This window comes from Xiphophorus maculatus, chromosome 23, assembly GCF_002775205.1.
Source record: "Xiphophorus maculatus strain JP 163 A chromosome 23, X_maculatus-5.0-male, whole genome shotgun sequence".
In the NCBI taxonomy this organism is placed as follows: domain Eukaryota; kingdom Metazoa; phylum Chordata; class Actinopteri; order Cyprinodontiformes; family Poeciliidae; genus Xiphophorus; species Xiphophorus maculatus.
Window position 1 is genome coordinate 9135259 of NC_036465.1, and position 21430 is coordinate 9156688.

The 21430-nt window shown below is 36.8% G+C and overlaps 1 protein-coding gene across 2 annotated transcripts in view; it reads left to right on the forward strand.

Moving 5' to 3' along the window:
• elf4 (E74 like ETS transcription factor 4) overlaps positions 1 to 21430 on the forward strand; it is a 63773-nt gene that overhangs the window by 4764 nt on the left and 37579 nt on the right. The window contains exon 1 of one of the 2 annotated variants that reach the window (XM_014468942.2): positions 12542 to 12821. The exons of the other annotated variant lie outside the window; for it this stretch is intronic. The gene's annotated coding sequence lies outside the window, so the exon portion shown is untranslated. Of the gene's footprint in view, positions 1 to 12541; positions 12822 to 21430 lie in introns of those variants that run through there. 2 annotated transcript variants of the gene reach the window in all.

Genomic DNA, 21430 nt, shown 5'->3' on the forward strand with positions numbered 1-21430 from the left:
TTTATCTCCCACTTTATATGTGATTTTATTTACTTTGGTTAATTAATTGTAAATGTGAAACTTATAGTGTTGATACGATTAATTAGATGACTCGTGATGAATGGATTATTGAAATATTCATAAAATAATGTAGTAATCGATTAATCGTTAACTGAAGCAAACAGAGTCTTCTCAGAGCACTAATTAAGTCAAACATTTACAAAAAATTTACATTTTACATTAAAGATTTAAAAGAACATTTTTGTCTATAAATATGTTGAACTCAAATGGCAGTTTTAGTTTAACCTGGTTCAAATTCTGTAAAAATCTCTTATTAAACACCTTTTGCTATCCAGTTATTGATAAAAAAAGAAATCCACTGATCAACTGAGCTTTTCACATGTTGATCATTTTAGCTGCAAATGATCAAGTGCTTTATTATTGCATTTTAGGCAGTAGAATGTTTATTGTATTTTAAAAAGGAATTGAATTGTTTATAAGTTTATAACTTATTGATGCTATTCCATGCCATATATTTGAATCTGTATTTTCCCTGTCATAAATGTGGAAATACGTGTCATTTGGCATCTTAAGAATAACCACAAGATGGCAATGTTCATATGCTGTGACTAAACAGTCAGTCATGAGATGGCTGAAGCCTCAAACCACTTGCTGAAAGGCAGGAACCGGCTTGTGAAAAGAGAAATAAAACTATTGAACTTCCGCTTTTTACGTGTAAAGAAATTACCCTTTTCTGGGCTTATTTCTGTTAGCAGAAGGGAGGGGGAAACGTTTGCAAAGTTCCCTAATCGTAAGCTGCTGTTAAACGAACCCAAGCTTTTTTCTTCTTCTTTATTTCACATCTGACGATCACCTTGTCGGAAATGTTTGATTGCAGCGGCAGCAGCGCGCTGTCTCTGACCGAATATGACGTCAGAGGGACAGGAGCGAGAAAGAGAGAGAGAGAAGGGGAAATTCCACCTGTAACTTCTTCCTGTCTCACTAGCATGTGACGAGTCATCGAGCCTCCTTTGCTCCACGAATCCGTACCTTGTTATGATGTAATCCTGTGAAAGCACTCAAGGCTATTTTTAGCTGGAAAAAATGTGGAAAACTTGACTGGTATTGTAGGAATCGACTGGTGATAGTAAAGTTTGTTTTGTGAGGTCAGAGTGACTTTCCTTCATGGTGAAATTAGATAAAGTGGTTCTAATAATCTAATAGCACAAAGCAACATCTCACTAAAGGGAGACAATGATATTTGATCTTTTTTATTGAACCGTTTTCATCCTCTTAAAAATGGGTCCTGTCTCTTTAAGGATGACCTCTATTCTGATTGGTCACCAGGTTGTACCTGTTTTCTGCTTTGTAGGCGTGACTTTCTGGAGGCTGAGTTCAGAAAGAGCAGGAGGTTTTAAAGAGGCAGAGGCCCAATTTTAAGATGTTAAATCACAAAGTAAAATCTATGTCGTCATATTTAATATATATATAGCATTTTTTAAACAACTGAAGGTAACAGTTACTTGATTGCGCTCTAAAATGGCAATATGTGTCTGAGAAACACATAATTACTATGACGTGCTGCGTCACTCGTTTCACTTGTTCAAGGTTGTGATTTTATGAAGGATTAACAAAAACATTTAAAAACACAAAATCTTACCAAGTATTTTGACCTAGTGCAAATATCTTAATACAGTTGAGATAAGACAAAACTAACTTACAAGTAACTCTTTAGCAAGTTATAGGAGCTTGTTTTGAGTGAATTATTCATAAGCATTGATGAAAAAGTATTAGTTCCACTTGCAGATTATTTTACTTCTAATAAGACATTTTTCCTACAAGTGAAGTAATCTCCCAGTAGAACTAGTACTTTTTCATCAATATTGGCCAAGCAAACTCCTATCTTGCTGAATAGCTACTTGTATGCCTGTTTAGTCTTATTTGAAGTGTACTAAAATATTTGCACTAGAAATGTTTTTTGTGCTTTTGCAGTGAACATTTTCAAAACAAGATGACTTCTCATTGTTAATCCTCTACTGGATGTACAACTGGATGATATGGCTGAACAAGTTATCACAATATAAGCAGTTCATACCAGTCGATGTCTGTAATTGTCTATCGATAATTATTGTTTGTTTTTTTTGTTTTAAATATGTGAAATATTGCGAAACTGGTGACATGACCTCTACTGGTTTATCCACAGTTTCCACTCCACACCATTGTTTATTTTTAAGCAGTTATGAGGCACTGTGGCAAAATGGTTAAATACTGCTGTGCAAGTTACTCAACATGTTGTTGCTAGGTAACCAAAGAATGAGTGAGTTGCTAGGTAACCCAAGAGGGAGTGAGTTAGTTGATTCCACCAACCTTGTTTAGGAACTGAAGCCTTTTCCTCTGCCTACATCTCCCAGAATGTTGTGCGGTTCTGGATTGGAGTTCAGTGAATATTCTGTATATTGTATTTTGAATATTTTATCAGATGTACTAGTTATTGATACTGATCACGTGTCTGTCGCAATACATATTGCTGCTGAGAACTTGGATTGTTTGTCGTGAACACACTGAGCTGTGCCTCAGTGTGGGACATTGTGTGCAGGGAGGATGCTGTTGGCCCTCTCAGCATGCTGACATCATGAGACCAGCTAACCGCATTACTGCAATATATTTATGGTCCTCGCTGTGGTCCTAGCAGGTCCGCCAGCGTATTGAGCTGTATCTCTGATGTTCATGTAATCCCATTAAGGAGTGGCTGAGTTTGTAATGTTCTAGCTCGCTGCCGTTTCAAGGCACAAAATAGTTCCTCGCGAAAATAGAAGCCGTCTTTGTCTGCAGCTTCAGCACATAATGGCATTTCAGCCTGTTATTCTTCGTGTCTGCTTGGAGGTAATGAGGCAGTTGTGAGTGGATCATGAAGGCTTCTCCTGAGTCAGCTCAGTGCGGATTTACACTGAGCTTTGTCTGAAGATGCCACACGATCTGTCTGCTTTGCACTCCCAAATAATGTAACAAACTTCAAGCAAAGACAGCTTTTAGAATGGATAATGAGCTTTAGCTGATTTATTTATTTTGTATCTGGTGAAATGCTTCCCCCCCCTCTTTTTAGGGCGAGATGTTCTCAGGCTTGGTTAATTATTTAAGTGCACAGAAGCTACACTGTCGTGTAAAAACACAATCTTACCATATAATTTCGGTCTAGATTTTAGTGCAAATATTTTAGTACACTTGAAATAAGACAAAACTAACTTACAAATAACTTTTCAGCAAGACACAGGAGCCTGTTTAAGGTAATCAATTCCTTATTATTAATGGAAAAAGTACTTGTTCCATTGGAAAAGTGAACTAATCTGCCAATGGAGCAATGTTTTTTCACCAATATTAAGGATTTATTGACTCAAAACAAGCTCCTATATCTTGCTCAAAAGTTACTTATAACTTAGTTTTGTTTCATTTCAAGCTTAATAAGATATTAGCACCGTAAACTAGACCAAAAAGACTTGATAAGATTTTGTGTTTTTGCAGTGCAGGATATTATAATCAAGGCTAATGATAATGGCATATACTCTAAAGCAGGGGTGTTGAAACTTGTTGTCATTTGGGCCAAAATTCTTGAGTCAGAAGAACTTGGAGGCCAAGAAAATAAAATAAAAAGCTAAAATCAGGCAAATAAAGTCTTTTTTTGTGTAGGACACAGATGGAAACCCAACAATTAAAACATGATTTTGCAATTTTGCATGTTTGCTGTATTGGAAAATATGGATCAAGTTTTCACATTTGGATCACTTTCTTTTATGACTGGACAGTAAATCAATAACACTATATTGCGATAGACATAGACGTGATCAATATCAATAGATAACACACCTGATAGTTTATATTCTCAATGTTGAATATTTTAGCTGTACAGCATTCTGGGAGATGTAGGCAGAGGAAAAGGCTTTAGCTGCTAAACAAGGTTGGTGGAATCGACTAACTCACTCAGTCTTTGGTTACCTAGCCACAAAGCTGTTGCTAGGTAATGAGGCAAAACTGTTGCTAGGTAACTTGCGCAGCAGCAGTTGAACGTTCCGTCACTGTGTGTAATATCTGCCTAAGAATAATGAAAAATAATGGCTTGGATGGAAAACTGTGGATACAGCAGAAAAGGTCACCCCACCAGTTAGGCAGTATTTCAGATAATTAAAACAAAAATATTGACAATTATCAATAACTTTTTCAAGTTTTTCAGCCATATTGTCCAGCCTTACTTGCTTTTAAATCTCTTGCTATATTTAGTTGAGTTTAATTAAATTAAATAACAACTCATTTCGGTGCAGCAAAGTCAGATTTTCAGTAAAGGTTTTTGGATAAACGTGGTTAAACTTATAAAAGCTGGGTTATAAAAAGTCAAATACTTTGAGTTGCATTTAACATTATATTGGTATATTACTCTACAGATGTCACAGCGTTTGAGGAATAATGAGCCGAAACTACAGCATTGCAGTGGTCTGTGTTTTTTTTTGCGTAATCAACAAAAAAACACAGCCTGTTGGAAATAGTCTTTGTTTATTATACCTGCATGAGAAGCAGCTCGATGTGGTGAATGACGTAACACGGCGATTCGTCTGACTGACGGCAGCTCAAATGGCCCTCAGAGGTGAGACGTTCACGTTGTGGATTCTTGGCCTGCTCCTTGTCTTTAATTATTAATGTGATGTTGTCTGCATGTGTGTGAATGTGGAATGAGCAGCAGTAAACCCAATACTATCTTATCTCTGCTTATAAAAACTACAGCATGGTGGATTTTTAAACATATTTACAGGCCTTCAGGTTTATTGATACAACAAACTGGAGTGTACAATGAAAACTGTTGAAATTCCCCTTATATTTTATGTATTCATACCACTTAAACTTCTACATTTTGTCTCGCTACAACCACAAACCTTCAGGTATTTTATTGGGATTTTATGAGAGGCCATCACAAAGTAGTGTGGTTAATTGTTGAAGTGGGCTGGAAATGCCAGCTGTTCTGCTATCTTTTTTTGTGATTATTTTTGTGATATTTTTTTTTCAGTAAATTTTTTGCAATCACATGCATTGATTTTGTGGTGGTTCTTTAGAATATTTCTATAAATATTTTGAATTTTTCAGTATTTTGTCCCTATTAAACCTCTTCCAAAATCTACAAATAGAACCCTAAGCACACAGCCAGAGCTAAAATGGAATGGTTTAGACCAAAGCATATGTTTTAGAATGGCCTAGTCAAAGTTCTAAACAAGTAAGATGGAGAATCTTTAGTGACACTTGAAAATGTATGTTCACAATTCAATTGAACTTGAGCTAATTTAGAAAAATTGGAAATTGTCCGTGTTTGGACGTTAAAACTTTGTGGATACATACCAAGAAAACATTCTGCTGTAATCGCAGTGAAAGAGGATTTCTGAACACAAATCCATAACACACTTTTCAGATTTAAAAACAATAAGTCACTGCAAAAATATAAAATGCCTCCAAGTATTTTTGACCTAGTTTCTAGTGCAAATATCTGAGCAAACTTGAAATAAAACAAAACTAACTTACAAGTACCTTTTCGTAAAGATAAAGGAGCTTGTTTTATGTCAATAATTTATCAATATTGATGAAAAAATACTATTTTCAGTGACAGATTGTTCACTTATAACAAGATAATTTCCCCTTGTTTGTAGTGAAATAATCTCCCAGTGGAAATAGCACCCGGGTTGCTAGGTGACGGGCTGGGCTTGGCTGGTGTTGCTAGGTAACACGGCCAGTGGAACTAGCAAGGGCGTCACTTTTAACATGGGAAAAAATTCTTGAAATAATCTGCCAGTGAAACTAATACTTTTTAAAAAAAAATCAATATTAAAGATTACTTACTTTTATCTCTTTCTGAAAAGTAACTTGCAAATTATTTTGTCTTATTTCAAGTGTACTAACATATATGCACAAGAATTAAACTAAAATACTTGGTAATATTTTGCGTTTTGTTCAATAAAAATATTTTAAAAACCATATACCCTTTCCTTCCACTGTCTAATGTTGCAGCTCTGTCATGAAATCCCACTAAATTACAAAAAGTTTGCTTTAACATGTGAAAATGTTTCTATATCTTCTAGAATTGATTTGCATGTTTGTGCATTATTCATATCACATACTACTGTGAGCATGGCTAGGTAAGCCGAACGTTGCCGCAGGCATGTGATCTTTGCATCGCTCTCTGCTCAGAGGTGCTAATGAATGATTCACACTCTGCTGAATATTGTCTTTTTTTCCAGCGGTTCCCACACACACAGCTCCTTGTTGGGTCTCTCTATCTGCAGTCCTGCTCCATCAGCACACTGAATCATCTCAGCTCAAGACTAAACTAAGCACAGTCACTGTCCGAGAATGATAAACCATATCACACTACCAGCTGCCGGATTGCTGAACCAACTAGATTGTTGTGACAAAAAGTGTGACCCCAACCGGCTGGCATGCTGCTCAGCTGTTTGACCTCCAGTCTTCTACAATAATCTGGAATTGAAGTGTTTTCTCGCTCAATAATTTTTACCCCATCAACGAGGTGAAGTGAAATGTCTCACTGCTGCCATGGTGAAGAAATTTATGTTTCTGCTTGAAGCTCAGAAGTTTGTCTGAAACAGAGCTAAGTCTCAGGAAGAGGAAGCAGTGAATTTCTGACTTATTTCCGGGATACTTTTAAGAATAAATAACAGTAATCTTTAGCAGGCATTTATTGTATAGTTTATCATTTATCATGATTATTGTTGCTATGATAAATTCTAATTGATGTTTGTAACTCCCCAAAACAGTTTTCTCCACTTCTTGTTCAATGAAAGCATCAATCACATACTAATAAATGACTATTTAGTGATGCAAATCGCACTCGTTTATGTGGCTGGTGTCTTAAAGAAGCACGTTACATCAATCATTTAATCTTCAACAACCAAAAATTTGATTAATCTATTTAAAACGATTCATCGCCCAGTCCTAATGCAGCTTCTGAAACATTTCAGAAAAAAACCCCCAACTAAATAACATTCATAGATTACTGATCTAAAATGCATTACAAAAGTGTTCATATCCCTTAAACTTTTTCAGATTTTATCACATTACATCCACAAGCTCCAGTGTACTTTATTAGCATTTAATAATTATACTAATGTGACCAACCATCTCACATGGGACGTTTTAAACCTACTGATGTTTAGGTCTTCCTGTTAATATACTGTAATCTACATGAGTAAAACTATTTTCTTTTTTTTTCTTTTATGTTGTTTTGGGCACCAAAACTGACTCCAGCCCTGGGGCCCTTGTTCTCTTAAATCCAGCCTTGCTTCCTCTTAATTCATGCATTACTTTACGTTGAACTGTCACTTAAAATTCCAATAACTTATGTTGAAGTTTGTGATTGATTTGGAAGAAAAGACATTGAAGAATAAACTACTACACCCAATGCTTTATTGAAAACTAATTTTAATAATCTTTCCATCTGAATTTGGCACCCAAAGATGGCTCTAATTTTGTTGATAAAATTATGCAGTTTTTCCCTGTTTTGTTTTCTGTTTGCTGATGGCCTCTGCTATTCACAGCAAGAGTAACATGTGAGCTGATTTTCATTCTTTTGCACCAAAGGAAAGGTGTGTCCTCTCAGGTAGTCTGCACATTCACGTCTTGGCACTGATTGCACATCAAGGCTCGCTCTTTGTCTGCTCTGGTTGGTACGCTGTGGTAGAGAGAACAAAGTGGAACAAAAATGCAGCGTGTGATACAGGGCTTTTTGTGATTTCACACAGAGGTTGAGTTTCATTTTATCCCACTGACATGTCTCCAGGCAAAAGCAATTTGAACATCTTCACTTTTATTGCCTTTCAACATTCAGCAGAGATGAATTTGTTGTGCTAATGGGGGAATTACAAAGGATAACTTGGAAGGGTTGTAAGTCGGTGGCAGATAAAGACAAATTTTTCTGTTTTTTTTTTTTTAAAGTAACACTTAATTCTTATGGATTTCACAAAATGTGTGAGTTTACTCCAGATTTGGTTTAGTGAGTGTCCAAACTACTGACCCTGAGGCTATTAAATATTAATAATGTTCTGCTGCTTTTGCATAGTTTCCAAAAATATTCTTGATATCTATAAGGATCTTTTTCCCTTTGCGTGTCTCTTTATTAATCCAACACAAATATTTCCACATACAACTTTAAAAAAATGTTCGAAACAAACCGAATGAATGAATGAATGTGGCATTATTAATATTCTTTTTTTCACTGCCCACACTGAAAACACAAAATTATATCAAGTACTTTTATTCTAGTTTCTACTGCAAACACCTTTGTACACTTGAAATAAGACAAAACAAATTTTCAAGTGTCTTTTTGGCAAGATATAAGAGCTTGTTTTAAATCAACGATTCTATAATATTGATTAAAAAAATAAGTTTTAGTTCCACTGGCAGATTATTTCACTCATAACATGAGTGATTATAATAATGAAATAATCTGCCAGTGGAACTAAAACTTCTTTAATCAGTAATAGGGAATTATTGACTTAAAACAAGCTCCTATATCTTCCCTAAAAGTTACTTGAAATTTAGTTTTGTCTTATTTCAAGTGTACAAAATATTTAAACTAAAACGTAGACCAACATTTTAAAGATTTTGTGTTTTTTACTGAGAAAGTTTAAAATATTGGCTTTTTTCTCATTTTTCACCTGATTCTGGTGTGGCTGGTAGATCGAAATAACATACCATAAACATACCAAAACATTCATTAATGTAGCAAATGAGTTACTTACGACAGTTATTACAATAATAATTATTGCTGTATGAAAACAAAGTTCCCCAATTGGTTCTGAGGACATTTTATATAAAACAGTGTTTGGGGTTTAAACATGGAAATGGATGGATGAATAAATGAATGAATGAATGGACATCCATATGGATCAATAAACCCTTGGAAAATGTAATCGTAATGTAAAATGAAAAGTAACCACTCCATACTTTTCAAACTGCCTGAAACTGATGTGTCCGTAAATATCTAAACGGCTTTTTAAAAACATCAGGACATGACATTTTGCTTCACAGATTTGTCTGTATTTATTAAATATGATTATGCTATTTACTGAAAGAACAACACACTCGGATCAGAGCTACAATCAAGCCAAAACTGGACAAATAAAATAAGCATTTTGCTTTTATGATTAAAAATAACAAATTCTGTACATATGTTCTACGTCTAACTCCTCAAGTGGCTTTTAGCTTCACATGGTTGAAATTATATAACAAGTAAAATAAAATCTCCTACCGATCGCCTTTATTATATAATTATTAATCGATTGATCCAAAAAAAACAATCAAGAGATTAGCTGCATTGATGTCAAGTTGAGCAGAAAGGTCTGATCCTTTCACATGTTGTTGTTAGAAATATATTTTTTGCTACAAAATGATCAAACATTCACTAAATTAAGGCAATAAAATATTTATTTACTTATTTAAAAAAGGAATTGGGCTTTAATATATTTCTAACTTTGTAAAAAGCTGAGGCGTTTTATATGTTAGTTTCTCTTTAAAAGTCGAGCCATCTGTTCTTTCTCCACTTTACCAAATTCGGTTCAATGCTGTTATATAAATACTTCACTTCTGGCTCTGTCAAAAATAGTTTGTTCTTGCTGTGTGAAGACGCAGAGAGCGCTCAACACATTGACCACAACACCACCCCTTCTTGTTTGCTTAAGTTCACTTCTGATGAAAGATTATTTTCATTATCTTCTGCTATGTTAACGTTAACACAATATTATATAAGCTATTTTTTTTTCTTTCTGATCACATCTGTGATGGGCTCTGAATGTTTTATAGATCAAATATGCAACGTTTCTTTGGTAAACGTGAGGAAGAGAGACAGTTTGCTCCTCCTCTGTCAAATGTTTCAGTTCTTTATATATTTTCACGGTTTGTTTGTTGTTATTGCATGAAAGCAAAATGCTTTAAACTATCAGGAAAATATGTAAAATATAAAAAATATAACAGTTTTCAGTTGATATAAAATCACTTGCTACTTTATGAGGTTCAGCTGCAGGTTAATACCAATCAATCAGCCAATCACATGGCGTCAACTCAAGTATTTAAGCTTAAAGATGTTTGAATCAAACAAAAGAATGAGGAAGAAAAAGGATTTAAGTGGCTTTAAAAAGTGAGATGATTGTTGTTGTTTCCAGTCAGACTGGTCAGAAACCACTGATCTACTGGGATTTTTATTTATTCACAATCATCTCTCTGGCTTACAGAAGATGAAAAGTCCAGTAAATGTGTGGGAATAAAGCCTTGGTGGAGAACAGGCAGTTGGTTCAGACGAGGAGCTCAAATAACGAGTATTTGCTCGCGACTTATCTGGAAAACCATCTCTGAATACACAACTTGAAGCCATGAAGCAGATGGGCTACATCAGCAGATCACCACACCGAGTGGCCCGGTTTAGCTGAGGTTACATGATCAGCAGAAATTCACAAAAACAAATTGTCCAAATGTTGCCTGATGTCTGAGTCTCAGTTTCAGCTGAAATATTCAGGCAGTAAAGAGAGAATTTGGTGTATATGACATGAAACATGATCTTTTTTGTTCTCCAATCTAGTTTTTTTGTTTTGTTTTGCCCCTAACCTTCTCTGGAATATTTTTGTGTATCACTCATAATCCATGTTTAGCGCCACCTACATGTCTGGAGGAATAAAAAACAGCATTCTGGGACACTTTAATGTTTCCGGGTCAGGGGGGGTGTCCTGCCCCAAGTGGAGGAGTTCAAGTATCTCGGGATCTTGTACACGAATGGGGGAAGAAAGGAGCGGGAGATCGACAGGCGGATTGGCGCAGCGTCTGCCGTCAAGCGGGCGCTGTACCGGTCCGTCGTGGTGAAGAGAGAGCTGAGCCAAAAAGCGAAGCTCTCGATTTACCGGTCGATCTACGTTCCCACCCTCATCTATGGTCATGAGCTTTGGGTCGTGACCGAAAGAACGAGATCGCGGATACAAGCGGCCGAAATGGGTTTTCTCCGTAGGGTGGCTGGGCTCTCCCTTAGAGATAGGGTGAGAAGCTCAGTCATCCGGGAGGGACTCAGAGTAGAGCCGCTGCTCCTTCACATCGAGAGGAGCCAGTTGAGGTGGCTCGGGTATCTGCTCAGGATGCCTCCTGGACGCCTCCCTGGTGAGGTGTTCTGGGCACGTCCCACCGGGAGGAGGCCCCGGGGAAGACCCAGGACACGCTGGAGGGACGATGTCTCTCTGCTGGCCTGGGAACGCCTCGGGATTCCCCCGGAAGAGCTGGAAGAAGTGGCTGGGGAGAGGGAAGTCTGGGCCTCCCTTCTGAAGCTGCTACCCCCGCGACCCGACCCCAGATAAGCGGAAGAAGATGGATGGACGGACGGACGGACGGACGGACGCACGCTTAGCCTGGCGGGGGAGCTAGTAAAGCATAGAGGGCCGCCAGGCTTATAATACACTGGGGAAACCCTGCAGTTAAAGTTGCAGTAAGCAACTCTTATAGAGAATTAATTTTTTTTACATATTTGTTAAAACTGTCACAATTTCCTAACATTATAACATGAGACAGATAATGTGTGAAAAGATCAAACTCCTTCAACTACTCATTGAGCTACTGCTGCTGTCTGAAGAAACACAACGCTACTGATCAAAAACAACCGATCAGAGCCTCGAGGAGGGTCTTAGCGCTGTCAATCATCCTCATGTACTCGCTGTTAAATGTGCTGATAGGGGAGAAACAAATTACTGTTATAGGAAATTTGTTTATCTGCGATCATCTGTGGTCATGCTAACTAGCCATGCTATGCTAGCTGCAATGTAACAGAAAGGAAGTGGGGTGAGGGAAAGAGGAGACGAGCAGCGCCTCATTAGATTGTGATTGACAGCGCTAAGACCCACCTCCTCGCTCTGGTTGGTTGTTTCTTGCACTGGAAGATCAATTTTTTCACAGATTGTCTGTCTCATACCAAACTGTAAAACTATGTACAAAAATATACTTTTATAAACAGCAGCTTTGATAAAAATATTTTCAGTTTTTCTTATTTCGTTAGTCTTGGTTAACTTTAATAACCTTGATAGTAAGCTGCCCCAGTGATCATAGAAAATATATTTTGGAAAATGGGCGCATAATAAAACTACATCACCAAACTGATTAATTTAAATCCTCAGAATGGCTTTTTCATATTTTAAAGGGAGAGAGCATGTATCTCTCTCATGCTGATTTTAATCACCTGCTTGGCCCTTATTGTTTGGTCAAAGTCTAAAGTGAAGGCATACCTGTCCGATTGTTTACTTACACCTCCAGCACTCCTCTGCCTCTGCTGGAGGAACCTGTCGATCGTCTTTCAGCCCGTTCTAGGTGTGGCCTCCATGTTGGTTGTTTCTGGTCTTCCCTCCCCCCTCAGCCGTCATCCATCAAGCACAACTCACCTGAAACCATTTGCATGCTCCTCGCTGATTGGCCAGGTGAAGGCCCTGCGCCTCGGGCCGTCTCTACCAATGGCGACCGCGCTGCGTGACTCATAGGGAGAGGACAAGTTGCTTCACTACACTTCTGCTTTTTTTCCTGTTTCAAACAGCAGCCATTGCATTGTCGTGTTTTTTCCCCCTCCTGTGTAATTTTTTTTTGTTTTGTCAGTGTGAGGAAGAGGCGTGGGTCTGGCCACTTCAGGGCTTTAGGCACCTTTCCCCCTCATCTGAATACGTCTTGGATTATTCCCAGTTTCACCTTCTTGTTGTCTCTTTTTTTTCCAATGGTCGGTGCGATCGACTCTTGTTCGATCGCTATAATGGATCCTGTCATCCGAATCCAGTGTCTTTGAGGTCAGTTATGAACAACTCTCATGTAAACTTCTCGCTTAATCCGATAATTGAAGCCGTTTTGGTCGTGCTGTTTGAAGCCAATCTTCAGAAATTGATCAACATTTTTATAAATGTAACATTTGATTGTCATATTTGGGTTTAAATTGGGTGTATATTTGGTATCAGTCCCATTAAAAACAGAAAAGAAGTTAATTTGAAACCTGACTTTATGACATTTTTCAGTTACACACCTTGTCCTGTCAAAGGTCTCTCAGGAACTTTAACAAGTTATTCCAGTTCAACTGAAGAACCTCTCATTTGTTTCCACGCTTACTTCTGTTTCACATCTTAATCATGGAAAAAGTTACATAAATTTTACTGTTTTATGATCATTGTGGTTTATATTAAACCTAAGTTGCTTTATAGAAACTGTGTTGTTGAACTTTATCTTATAAAAAGGGTTTCAAACTTGATTTTTCTTTGGTTTTTGCACATTGTTTTTAGAAACTCTCGCAGCGATCTTTAACTGATATGCTTGTCTCTTGCATTTCTTTTACAAATTGTTGCCTTATAAGGGGTGTTGAACCAAGGGCGGGAACAGAGTTTTGCAAGCCCCTGGACCAAACCCACATCTATTTTTCATGGTGTGTTAATCAGTAATTACTGACCAAATTGATTTTAATCTGTCGCGGGCTTCTGCTGTCCTCTAGGTGAACATCAAAAAAGCGGCTTTTTTGCGGCGGTTTTCGCCTCCAGCGATTCTTTCTGTGTAAAGTCAGTCATGCACTGCTTCATGCATCAAATCTTAAGTTCACCAGAACAGAATGTCACTTTTCTTGTAACGTGGACGGATGTCTTTTTGTGCTCACTGGAAAGTTTAAACGTTAGTCGTATGCCTCCTCTTTTGTGCATGTAAAGATGACCTCCTCTTAATCTGTGTTTTTTTTTTACATTTGCCCTCCTTTGAACCAAATGATTCTCCTTAACGTTTTTGAGAAGCTGTTTCTAAAAGTTGCTCCGAGCAGCAAAGATAAAAGCTTGCTTCCTGTTTTACCAGAAACCCAGTCTGCACTTTGGGGACCACAAGAAAACACAGTGTGCATGCTGGAGTACTGCACAAACGCGCTTGCAGCCTGAGATGCATTCACACCCAATTCAGTTGGAGATGAAGCTGCTCAACTTTGGTTGAACATATTGAAAAAACACTGAATTATGGAAATTATTTTATTATTATTCATTATCATTTTCATGAAAAAGTTAGCTGAAATACAGCACTGGGAAAATATAGGAGACCACTTAAAATGATCAGTTTCTCTGATTTTACTTTTTATATGTATATGTTCGAGTTAAATAAACATTGTTCTTTTATTCTATGAACTATTGACAAACATGTCTCTGAAATTACAAGCAAAAAGTTTTTATTTCTTTGCAGAAAATGAGAAATGGTCAAAATAACAAAAAAGAAAACAAGTTAATGTTCATTTAGAAACAGCAATACTAATGTTTTAAGAGTTCAGAAATCAGTATTTGGTGGAATAACCAGGAGGTTTTCAGTGCAGTGGTCTCTTTATTTTTTCCAGAGCTGCATTTCTTTATCTGCAGTTCAGGTCTTTTTCAACTGGGAAAGAGAAAAAGTGTTTACTCTGCATATTTATTCTCATACCCTTTAGCATTTGTGTGTGAATGACTCTGTTGTTGACCTGGTCTGAGTTTGCATTTGTCCTAAATTTCTCCTCTTTTCCCACCCTGATTTGTATTGTAAATGAGGCCTTCGTGTCTCACAGTATCACCTCAGAGGAGCTGCTGTTTTGTGACACTGTGTGAATCTCATTTGGGGGCTGATAAGGAGCAGGAAGAAGTGGGGTAGGGGACAGGATGGCAGTTGGCTCTTCTTTCTATACAAAGTCAACAAGTTTAGCCTGTAATTAGATCATTAGGGCTTGGGCAAGAGGACCGGGACGTTGCAAGAGGAGGCCCGCGATGAGGACGAGAGGAGGCGGGTTTTGCTGCGTTACTACAGTTTCAGTGTTTTGAGATATGTAAAAATGGAGGGATTATTGTGTTTCATGTTCCAGGCAGAAACTCTGAAAAGAATAAACAGTGTTTGTGTTCAGGTAGGACAAACATCAGCTGTGATAAATGCATGCAAACTATACATCCAGCCTGTAAGAAACGTGTAAACAAGCCTTGATTGCATGTGTTTTAAAACTCGGGTTCGGTTAGAAGCTTATAAGCAGGCAGTATCTTACCTGTAGTAGATAATGCGCTTGGTGTTTTCATTTAGTATAAATAAATGTTGGTTGGAGTCACAAAGCTTCTACTTCTACATTATAAATGCTATTTTCAGAACATCTCAGCACATCGTAATTTTTCCATTTAGACTTTATTTATATGGAAACCAACTTTTTATACATGGAAATTGAGGTATTGGGTTGGGCAGCACCGATGAGCATCCTCTGTGAAACACTTACTGAATGTGCTCTAAAAAGGGGCGTGTCAAACTGGAGGCCCGTGGGCCAGATCTGGCCCGCCAAAGCTATTTATGTGGCCCTCAAGACTCCAGAGGCCCACTTAAATAGAACATCAAGATAACAGTTGTGTGCTAAAATATGATTTTATCAGTCAAATCAAATTAGTTTTTATCTGTGTAGTACCAAATTACATTAAAAAAAATATGTTTTACTCATAAAAGTACTTCTGAAATCTGTAGTATTTCAGAGTTTCCTCCAAAAATCTAGCTAAGCCTGGTGGTAGGGGCGCTACGCTAGTCCACTTCCCCACCATGTTTTTCTTCTTCTTTTTTTTTTATTAAAAATGTTTCAAAGTTGACAGAAAAGTTTGGAAGTAAAACATCAACAATAAATAATTGTCTGCTGAAGATTACTAATGTTTCATTCTATGCAAACCTAGCTTATCCTGTCTTTGCTATTACTGTTACTGGTGTATAAAAAATAATTTAGAATAAAGAAACAATGCTTAGCCTGGTCTGACTGTTTTAGAGTAACTGTCTCATAATGAAGGAAGGTAACGTAAAAATGAATGATTTAAGTGAATGCTACATTATTGACTTTTCCACTACCTTCCTTTTTTTATCAGAGATAAAAACAGGAAGACCATTAGTGGCACAACGACTCTAACCTCTGTTTCCTGTGTAAATAATCACTGGCTTCCCTGTAAAAATATAAATAAATGCCCCAATCCTACAACGACGACTGTGTGAAGGTTTACAGGTGTTTTAAGACCATAGAAGTTCACCTGCTTGGACAAGCTATTAGGTTCTGGCATTAATTAGTCTGGATTTACACTAAATGAAGATAATTATCTACTGCAGGTAACCACTTAGATTTTCACAGGAACTCATCATCCCTCATAATCCCTCTAAGGCATGAAATAAATCTGAGAAGCCTAGTCCTGCGACTTTAGAAATAATGTCATGAGGAAATTTTAGGTTGCTGGTTTGGAGGAGCTCAAGCTCTCCGGAAATTTCTTGATTTTCCTCGGTAAATAATCTACAATTCATGTGAATACCACCATTGAATTCACATAAAATATACTTTTATTTAATACAGAAAAGGGAGAATTACCTGTAAAACAACGCATACATGAATATTTAATTATTAATATTTTTTTTACATTGCTGCGTTACTACATATATTTATTGCGCAGAATGTTTTTTTTTTATTTATAGAGGAACTAGGTGATATATTAATAGCTAGTCATCTAAAAGTGCTGCCTTTGTTCATTCAGTTGACTGGCTGTGTGCAGCAACGTGTGGGGGAGGGGCTCCTAATCTTTGTATTAAATCTGTAGAAACTGTATTTCAGAGAACATTAGGCTATTTTATTTCAAGTTTCACTTCAAAATAATGGTAGATGACAATGCTCTTTTTAAGCTTACATCTTGAACTGTGAATTTATCTTTATTGAAAACGAGTAGGTGTGCAGCAACAGGTAGGGGAGGGGCAGCTCTGCTTTTATCCTGTGTAGTCTACAGATTCTTAGAAAATCTGGTAACTTTTACTGAGAACTTGTTAAAAGGAGTAGAAACAATCTGTCAGAGTATTTTCCCACAACGTTAAGAATCGTCTGATGTTATTAGCCTCCACCCAACCCAATATCTGTTGCCATGTAGGGCTGTTTCACGGTTCTGTTTAAATAGTCGGTTGGTGTCAAGTGTCATTCTAACATCCATTCATTTAGAATATTGAGTTGGAGGCGAGAAGTTTTCATGCCTTTGGTTATATTTGTCTTAGGCTGATCAGCTAAATAAAACTACCGCAATAAATCTTTTCCACTCTAGTGAAGTCTGTACAGCCATAATAGGTTGTTTATGGCCAGTTTTACAAGTTTTGAAATCTCTTACTTGCTGTCAGGTGACCTGTAGTTCCAGGACATCTGCCGCGTAATTGAGGTGACTCCAGGAAACCATCCGACTCATAGTGAAACTCTGTTTTATTTCCCTAGAGTACCTTATTTTTGGTCAACGTAGATGGAAAATATTAACATGAGAAAGTGTAACGCTGTTTTGCATTTCTCTTTAGAAGTTATAATCTCTGCCTGAAATGGATTTTGGCCCAACGGTCGGAGAACTTGTAATGGGAAGTTTAATTTCTGTAAAAAAAAAAAAAAATGAAATCTGGGTGGGGAAAGTTAATGTTTAACTTTCTCTTCTGCTTTAGCTGCTACTGTGCCTCTGAGCAAGGCACATTTTGTATCTAGTTGTGCATTTGAGCAGCAGGTACTGGGACAAGCTCTCCCTTGATAAATAAAATTAAATTGATTGAGCAATGGTGTCTCCGTGTTGCAACTCTCTCATACTTGGAACATGCTGGGACTGGCTGGCCTTTTCTCAGTAATACTGTGATCATCAAATCTGAAGAATGTTTTTATGAAGACAGGCCTGAGATATGCAGAGTATTTAGATTTTAATCCACGATTCACCTCTTAAATTTTTCCCTTCAGAATTTTAATGGCTGTTATTTAATAGTCTATATTTTTTCCTCAATCTTTAATAAATCGGAACTGAATAGGGATTGAAGGCTGAGATTTATCCTGTTGTTACAGATTTTCTATATTCTTAATTGAGTTACAGAGGTCAATACAGTTATTTTTAAATTCCTAAAATTTTTATTAGGAAATTTATTTGTTGTGGAATTTATACCTTTGATAGGGTGACACAAAGTTAATACCATAACAATGGTTTTGTGTCTATTTTAAGGTTATGCTGTAAAGCTGTTAAATCAATAAAATTTGTGCTAAAATGTGTGGAGCACAATAGACTCCACAACAGAGAGCAAGCTAACAACCTTTTAGCTAGCTCCCGTCTGACTCAAGCAATTGTTTAGTATTCACAAAAAATAACTGTGTTATTGATAAAAGGTCTGACAAAAACATCAACCTAATTTGACTAAAATCCTATAAAATCCTTTTGTCAAAAACAGAGAGAAAATGTATGATGATTATAACCAGTTTTAAAAACGTTTAGCGATTAGCATAGCTAGTGCTGTTAGCATTGCTAGCTGGTATCAACATAGCCTCTATGTTGATCTCTTAGGTTGTAAAACGTGAGAAACTTCCAACAGGCTGCTGGCATTTCCAAATCAGGTGTGATTCTTGACAGATGGATGTTAAAAGTAAAAAATAAAATAAAATAAACAAGTTTCTGTGTCCCAGCTGTTGCTTTTTTTTCCTTCTCTGTTGAACTCTTGGAGTTGTTATTGTGAGAACTTGCAGTTCTCCCTAAAACAATTTTCCCAAAACACATCAACGTTTCATATTTCCTCATTTCTAACACTAAAATATCTGCCGCTCTCTGTATTAAACAGAGAACTGTAATTTAAAGATTACAGATCTATGTATAGATCTATCCACTCCAGGAATTACCTGATTATCAAGCGTGATATTTATACTAGATTGGATGGGCCACATCTCTATTTGTAGAGTAATAAAAGCAGACTCCTTTCTTTACTTGTAGAGTGTACTGACCTTATTCTAGTACAGATCATTAACTTCTTTCTTTATCTCTCAGATTTTCACTTTTGCTATAGTGAAGATGTTTAGATAAAGATTAATATATTAATATAAAGCCATCAAGAACTAAAAATTAAACTTGTTTGCTGAACTTGTTGGGTATTTTCATCTTATAGGCTGAGTACATCGGTCAGGCTGAAACTCAGAGCAAGGTTTTGTGATTTTAGATTAAAAGAGGGTCAAAATGCCCATAAATGAGATATATGGGGCATTGTGACACACCTTTTTATGACGTGTTGTGATTATGTAATGCTTCTGTGAGAGCAAAGTCTTTCAACATGGCTGCAATCCTAGCCCTGATAGTAATCGAAGGCATTTAGGTACAGTTATGTGAAACTTTAAATTAGGTATTGTATAATCGTAGTCTTAATCAAAGGCATTTACTCAGAATAATGTTTCAGCCAGGTGAAGGATCCTAGGCTGGAAAATAAAAAGTTTTCTTCTTAGTTGAGGTGCAAACCAGACAGTAAAAACCAGAAATCAGACAGTTTTCCATACCTTTTTAATTTTATACCTCATGTCATCAACACGAAGGTCGTATATGTTTATCTACTATGATTTGTTTGCGTGGGTGAAGGCAGCTTTGAGACGCAGGTTTATTTCATCCTAGATAAAAGCAACATGCAGAGCATCATAAAAATTTCCATTACAGATCTCTGTTCAACTCTGTCTTCAAGCGAGTCATTTGCTACTGCATTGGTTGTAGAAATATGATGTATTTATGCCTTTATGCTTGCTTTTCTGAAGTGGCCTGAAAACACATCCATGGTGCAGTGTTGTTCTTTCCAATTATGTGGTTCCACCCTGCAGGAGGTGACTTCATGCAGAAATCCACTCCCATGTGCGAGATGTGTGTGAACATAAAACTGACTTATTAGGACTGAAATAGGTTTTATCTTGTGCTGATTTAAACAATGTGTGGTACAGAACGATCTGTTTTGATCTAAGCACAGAGGGAAATTGATTTCCCACATGTTTTCCAGACATTCTTGCCCCAGACATCCAGCTGCAGTGATGTCTGTCTGCAAGCATCAGCAGCAGATTCTCATATGGAAAACCTGCCATGCTCATGGCTCCAAACTGTGTATTCATCAATTAAATGTTTATCTTTACGCTCAACTTTAACTGCACATTTTCTAATAAGACTTGCCTCTAAAACTATAACGATGTGGGTGACTTGTAAATGTTTTATTTAGTTTGAAGTTTCTCTGCAGTAATATTTAAAGAGGACAGTTCTTCTTTTTGATGTGAATGCATGAACACCCCAGCTTTAAATAACTCCTGCATGAGTATTTGCCTATAAACTTTCATGCACAGCCTTGGTGTCGGTGCTTTCACGCTGCATTTTAAGTAAGTCCCTTTTGCACGCAGCAGTCATTTTTTCAGGAAAATGCACATAAAAACAATGCGACATATAAATTGTACATGCTGCAAACTGTCCTGCATTTTATTTCCAGTTACATTCTGCAGAACTGATAATGTTTTCTTTTACATTTTTCTGAGAAGGGATAAGTTGTGATGTTGTAAAGTAGAATAGCATTTTTTTCTTTAGCTTCTGACTTATCATGGGGCAGTAGAAATAAAGTTATTAACAATTTACTTATTTTTGTGAAGTTTTTAAAATAATACACAATTTTTATAGTTGTTGTTGCTATGTTGGCTTTCACACATAGGCTAAATAAAATTTTTTACCAAATTTGGTAGAAGCATTTAGAATGGTGTGCTTTTTATAGCGTGAAACGACGCTATAAAAAGCACAAAAAAGATGTGTGGCTTTTAAGCAGCATTATCTTTTCTTTCCAAACGCTGACTGTCGATGCTTTTCATGACCAACAATATCCCAAACTGACGAACTTGTCTTTTTTTATTTGAAAGTAAAGCTGGACAATAAACCAATAACATTTTATATTGCAATAGACACATAATCAATAGAAATAAATAACACATCTGATGGAATATTGAATCTATACAATATTGACTGAACTCTGATTCAGAACCGCACAGCATTCTGGGAGATGTAGGCTTTAGAGGAAAGACTTTATCTACTCTACGTCTCACATCTAGCTAATCAAAGTTGGTGGAATTAACTAACTCACTCACTCTGTGGTTACCTAGCAACACCCTATTAAAAAACTCCTGCAGCAGCAGTTTAAGGTTTTCCTCTAACTGCTTAAAAATAAAAATACAACATTGCATTGATAAAACAGAAAAGATCACACCGCCAGTTTGATAGGATTTTAGATATTTAAGACAAAAACAACAAATCAATAATTACTGAGACTAAGAGATATGAAACACTTACATTGTGATAAGTTTTTCATCCATATCGTCCAGCCCTGTTTGAAGGAAAACGGCAGCAACAAAAGGGGAGAAAGCAGCAATCATTTCTCTGGTACCTCATTGAAAGGACTTTAATGTGTAGAATAGAAAACTTTAGCAGTACACCTTGACACCGCCAATTGACCCACACTTACCAGAAATTTTTACTAATTAGTTTTTGTGACTCCAGTTGGTAACTGGTATTTTCTGTACTGGTAGAAGCAGTTTGAGGCCCACCTGCTCTCTCTTTCCCGTACTGCAGGTCCTGCTTTACAGCCCTCT